Genomic DNA, 6554 nt, shown 5'->3' on the forward strand with positions numbered 1-6554 from the left:
CCACCGCACCCTATTGATCCCCCCCCCCCCCCCCCTCCTGTTTGAATTGTGTTACTATGATGACTGATGACTGCTGTAGCTGCAGGAGGAGGAAGCAACCAGGATGTAAGCTGTGGCAGGAAGGCCTTGCTGTTGGATGAGCTGGAAGCCAGGGGGTCATTCAGACCGCTAGCATCCAATCATATTAGTTAGTTTTAGCTGGCGTGATCCCCTATCTTTCAGAGTTTAGAAATAGTAAAGTAAACCGTCATGTTCTTGTCAATACAACATATCCTAATAAACTGTTTCATGTTCTGTGTTTGTCTACTTAGTTCTAAAATGAATGTATAGCATGTTAAAGCCTATTTAGATATGCAACCAACTTTAACCTTTTGTCAGGTTATTTTTTTATTGTCCGTGTATTACTAGTGAAATTTCACTTCACTTCCTGTCTCAGAGAAGCAACAGGAACTTAAAAGAAATTGAGGGGAGTTTCCCTATTGTATAGGGGACCCCGGAACAAGTGTCCCGTTAGAAGCTCTCTTTCTGAGTGACAATGGTCACCAGGACAAATAGAGGGGTGAATTTGCAAAATAGGGACACAGACAGCAATACAGAGGGTCTAACCTGTCCCCTCTCTATCCAAAACTAAAAGAGATAGACTTTAACGCACACATGAAACGCAGCCTATTACCTGTTGTGGAAGCAGCTTTTCCTGTTGGGGAGACTGGCCCGCAGGCTAGCTGTACTACCAATCTCCTTGACACCCACCACCTTCTAACTCCAGCGGCCCAAGTAGTAGGAGTCTGCTGAACTACATCACATAGACGCTCCCTGCAGGAAAAAGATTGTGAAAGTGGGTAATGACGCCACATGGACGAAACTATATCTCCCAGCGGGATCAAGGAAAGTCAAATAAGTTCTTTAGAGCCTTGGTTCTCAACTGGTGGGTCGTGACCCAAAAGTGGGTCGCAACCCCATGTTCAGTGGGTCGCCGCATGCCTTCCAGTGCACTAGGTGAGAGGCTCCTCAGCCTCCCCCTAGCACGGCACTGTCAGTTCTCGTGCCGAGCAGCCATTCAGCTTGAGGTGGGGTGGGATGGGGCCATGGCCATGATGGAGCTCCAACCATACGTGCATTGCTTACAGCTCCCTCATGTGACTGGAGTGATGTCACATTCTGGCTCCCGGCACCTCCTACAGGGAGTGCAAAGGAGCTGTACAAGCAATGCACATATGAATGGAATGGAGCTCTGTTACAGCCCACAAGGAACCCCTAAAAATATTTTTGTGAGATTGTGTGCGTGGTTGTGTGTGTGTGTGTCTGTCAGTGTTTTAGTTGCAAACTACCGTGCAATCGCACCTACTGTTCGTTCTGGTGCAGGAAGTGCATTGTGTTGCCAATAATTTCATTTGGCACCCCAAACACACCTCCAGCTCAGTTTAATCGCTTGCACCACAACATGCGATAACGCAATGCCGGTGTGCCAGTGCGGTGCGACTTGGGTCGCGAATTAATGACCAAGGACAAGTCTGGGTCCTGACGTTTTACAGGTTGAGAGCCACTGCTTTAGAGGACTTGGGGGAGCTGGTTAGGGTTAGAAATTTGACTTGCACAGACGGGGGGCTTTAAACCCAAATACAGTCAAAACTTAATTTTTTTTTGTTTATTTTTGATTTGGCTCATTTGGCAATAAATGACTCTCTAAACTGACACTATAGTATAATAAAGACTTCTAGGGTCTTCAAATATCTTACTGTATATATCAGCTATAGATAAAGAAAGTTGGCAAGACACATAGGAGACAGGCCAAAAACACCATTAATATTAACCTTGGCAAAACCTCCATGAGAGTGCTCTGTAAATCATACATAACCCCAGACAAACCACAGAAACTATTTCCCCAACTCGTAATGTTTCCAGAGATGTAACACTACCACAACTCTTCATTATATATGGTTGCTATGCCCCATCCGATGAAGCTTTGGGAATGACATAGCTTTCTAATGACATCCATCTTCCAGAGTGAACTGAACCATGATCCTCGGAATGCTTTGCTCAACAAAACTTCTATCCTTGAGAGAAAGAAGGTTGCTTAGAAAGATTTTAGTAGTTATACGAGCCCATTGTCGCAATGATTTACCGTATGAATCACGTCTCAATATGGTCATCTGCAGAGATAATTAGATATGTATAAATAAACAGGTGATTAGCATCTTACTAGGCATATGCCAGCAGTACAGAAAACTGGTCTTCCTGGTTCTTCTCAACCTATGACGGTGATCATGTTTTCTTCCCAATTTTATATTACGTTTTTTATTACCTGATTTTTAGAAATGGATGTTTCTAAAAAACTGTTATCTATGTACTACAGAATACATACCTGACACTGTGTATGCAATGCATGCTAGACTTTCTAATTAGAAAGCCCAGCACTAAATGCTTTCTGACAGGCTGTTTTCAATCTGACAGTTAAGAAGTTGCCATTTTTGCTAGCAGAACATTCTGACAAATTCAGGCGTCTGTTTTGTGTATGTGTGCGTATATATATATATATATCTATCATCAAACTCAAAATGAATTTCTCAGAACACACTATATTGGCAGAAGTATTGGGACACCCCTCCAAATCATTGGATTCAGGTTTTCCAGTCACCTCCATGGCCACAGGTGTATAAAATCTCCCACCTAGGCATGCAGACGCTTCTACAAACATTTGTGAAAGAATGGGTCGCTCTCAGGAGCTCAGTGAATTCAAGCATGGTACCGTGATAGGTTGCCACCTGTGCAATAAGTCCATCCGTGACATTTCCTTGCCTCCTAAATATTCCGCTGTCACCTGTTAGTGGTATTATAACAAAGTGGAAGCAACTGGGAACAACAGCAACTCAGCCATGAAGTGGTAGGCCACGTAAAATGACAGAGCGGGGTCAGCGCATTCTGAATGCACGGTGCGCAGAAGTCGCTGTCTGCAGAGTCAATAGCTACAGACCTCAAACTTCGTGTGGCCTTCAGATTGGCACAGCAACAGTGCGTAGAGAGCTTCATGGAATGGGTTTCCATGGCCGAGCAGCTGCATCCAAGCCTTACATCACCAAGTGCAATGCAAAGCATCGGATGCAGTGGTGTGAAACACACCGCCACTAGACTCTAGAGAAGTGGAGATGTGTTCTCTGGAGTGACGAATCACACTTCTCTATCTGGCAATCCGATGGACGTGTCTGGGTTTGGCGGTTGCCAGGAAAACAGTACCTGCCTGACTGCATTGTGACAAGTGTAAAGTTTGGTGGAGTGGGGATTATGGGGTGTGGGGTTGTTTTTCAGGGGTTGGGCTTGTCCCCTTAGTTCCAGTTAAGGGAACTCTTAAGGCATCAGCATACCAAGACATTTTGGACAATTTCATGCTCCCAACTTTGTGGGAAGTTTGGGGATGGCCCCTTCCTGTTCCAACATGACCACGCACCAGTGCACAAAGCAAGGTCCATAAAGACATGGATGAGAGAGTTTGGGGTGGAGGAACTTGACTGGCCTGCACAGAGTCCTGACCTCACCCCCATAGAACACCTTTGGAATGAATAAAGGTGGCCATACACTCTACAACCATCGCAAGACCTTAGTCTTGCGATGGTTGTACAGGGATTAAAAAAACGTACAATCTGCCTATCTTGGACAGGCAGATCGCACTCTCGATCATCGCAAGCCCGCCCCCCTGAGGGGCGGGCTTCCGATGACCGCAATGCTGAACGGGCAGTGTGCGCGTGCGCACACCGGCCCGTTCAGCATTTGTCTTCCGAGCACCGTTCTAACCAGCCGAGAATCGTACGATTCCCGGCTGGTTTTCGAACATGCTGGTTCGACAGAAGACGTGCGACCGTACAGTAGAAACGGTCGCACGTCTCCGTTCACAATGCTCGATTCTCGTACGAAAAACCGATCGCATACGATTATCGTACGATAATCGTGCAGTGTATGGGCACCTTAAGAGCGGAAACTGCGAGCCCGGCCTTCTCATCCAACAGTACCTGACCTCACAAATGCTCTTCTAGAAGAATGGTCTAACGTTGCCATAGACACACTCCTAGACCTTGTGGACAGTCTTCCCCAAAGAGTTGAAGCTGTTATAGCGGCAAAGGGCGGGCCAACTCAATATTGAACCCTATGGACTAAGACTGGGATGCCATTAAAGTTCATGAGCGTGTAAAGGCCGGCGTCCCAATACTTTTGGCACTATATTGTATATATATAAAAATCATACCTTACAGCTCATTAAAACATTGCTGCTGAAATAACGTGCTGAAGAGCTCTATACATTCTCACACACAAAACTAAATGGTCATTTCAACCCATCACTGTCCTGATACATGTCCTCCCTTAGTAAGCCCTGATGAAGGGGGTATTTGTATGAGCCCCCAAAATGTTGGCTACTTCTACGCTGTCCCCTCAACCCTACATTGAATAAAAATGTATCTGGATTAATAAACGGAGTGTGGCGCTTCAATTCACAATCCTGCAGAGATACATGCTGAAGTCCAAGGTCAAGCTAGCAGTGGACTCAGGAGCATATAAAAAAGAAGACACCAGACTGCAATATGTTAAAGTGCATATTAACAAGCCACAAAGCTTCTGGGAAAATGACCTTTGACAGAAGAGACAAAACTGAAGCTTTTTGGCGTGAAATGTACTACCCAGTGAGCTTTGCCTCAGTTGCAGGTCATATGTCCTCCTAAAAAAAAAATGTAATAACCTAATACACACAACTAAAATAACCTAATAAAACAATGGGCTATTCTAAATTGGTCTACTATGAGCACTGATGGGAATCCTACTGAACATCCATGGGAAGAGATGAAACATGCAGTCTGGAGAAGAAACCCTTCAGGGCCCGTTCACACCAGCTCCAGTGTGTTCCAGCACGATTCGCTGCTGGAACGCACTGGTGCTCATCCTGGCCGGCTTCCTGTGTCCAGGGACGGGAGGGGGCGTGACAGTGCTTTGAAGTCAATGGCGTCGCAGCCACTCCCCCTGCATTTTTTGCAATCGTACTGGACTGGAAAGCAGGCATTGTTTTGCCACGTGTTCTGGTGCGGGCAATCGCACTGTGGTGCCATTGACTTGAAAGCATCACCACGCCCTTCCCGCCCCTGAATGCAGGAAGCCACCCGGGATGCGCTCCAGTGCAATCCAGTAACGAACCGGCCCTCAAACCTGAGACAGCTGGAGTAGTCTGCCTAAGAAGTGTCAGCCAAACTTCCTGTTGGCGGGTGCAGAAGTCTCACTGAAAGCTACAGAAATCACTAGTTTGCGGCGATTGCTTCTAAGGGTTGTGCAACAAAATATTAGGTTAAGGGTCCCATCATTTTTGTCCATGCCGTTTTATTTAAAATGTTCTATTGAATAAAAAATCTAATGCAAAGGCTGATTTTTATTACACGTAGAATAAACAATGATGGATGCCAACGGCTTACGTCAGTTTCAAATTATTTTCCGAGAAAATTGTGGTTTCTTCTTTTCTTTGTGGAAGGGTTCCAACAGATTTGTCTACGTGTGTACAGTACTTTTCTGTGCGTGCAACATTTTTAAAGATACAGCAGATAGGGGAATGTGCAAGTACTGCAGAGATGAATAGAATAGATAATACAGTACACTCCCCATTATCCGGTATTCAAACAACCGACACTCTCAGGGCCTGTTCACACGACGTCCGTTTTGTGTGCTGACCGGCTCCGTACGCTGCTGCACGCAAAATGCATCCCAATGTATCCCTATGCATTTTATGGGCTCCAGTTCTCACGTGCGCAGTCCGTTTAGCTTACGACAGAAAAAATACTGCATGTCACATTTTGTCAGGTCCGGAAACGGTCCGGATACGCAAACGCGCACGAAACGCAACGAAAACGCAACGGAAACGCAACGCAATGCAGCTAAGGGGGAAAAAAAAGAAAAAATGGTATTCTTGCTCCACTTATTATGATGTCATCAACGTTGACAAAAAATTAACTGTCAGCATCCGGACCGAAAACGCATCAAAAACGCACTGCATCAGCAGCTCCACGTCTGCTGATCAGCACCTGATCAGGATCTGATCTCATGTGAACAGGCCCTCAAGCATCCGGCGGCTTGATGCACACTAAAAAAAAATTGGCAGTTGCTTGGTGCACAGTACACTAGAAAATTGAATTAGCAATTAAATTCTTTGTTTACATCTTGCTGCCAGCCAGTGGCTAGATTCCGCGGTCGGCAGCAGAATATATGACAACAACGGGGAGCAATAGCTAGCCTGCTATTGGCTATTTCATATTGCAATAGCCAATAGCAGGCTGGGTATTGCTCCCGGCGGAATTCCATTAACCTGCGGATCAGAGGTGTCCCCAGGCGGGGTGACACCCGGTGCGGGTATCGGGTGACACCCCGCAGTGACGTCATCTCGCACGTGTGTGATGATGTCATGCAGGGTACCACTGTTACCTGCCGGCGGCCATCTTGGTGATGGTCGGCAGCAGGAAGAGGAGGGTACGTCATGCCGCCGGGTCCCCTCCTCTGTCGAGCTACTGTCGGGCTCTCGGTCCTTGACAGGG

This window comes from Nanorana parkeri, unplaced genomic scaffold (genome assembly GCF_000935625.1).
Source record: "Nanorana parkeri isolate BGI_ZX_2015 unplaced genomic scaffold, ASM93562v1 scaffold950, whole genome shotgun sequence".
NCBI lineage: Eukaryota > Metazoa > Chordata > Amphibia > Anura > Dicroglossidae > Nanorana > Nanorana parkeri.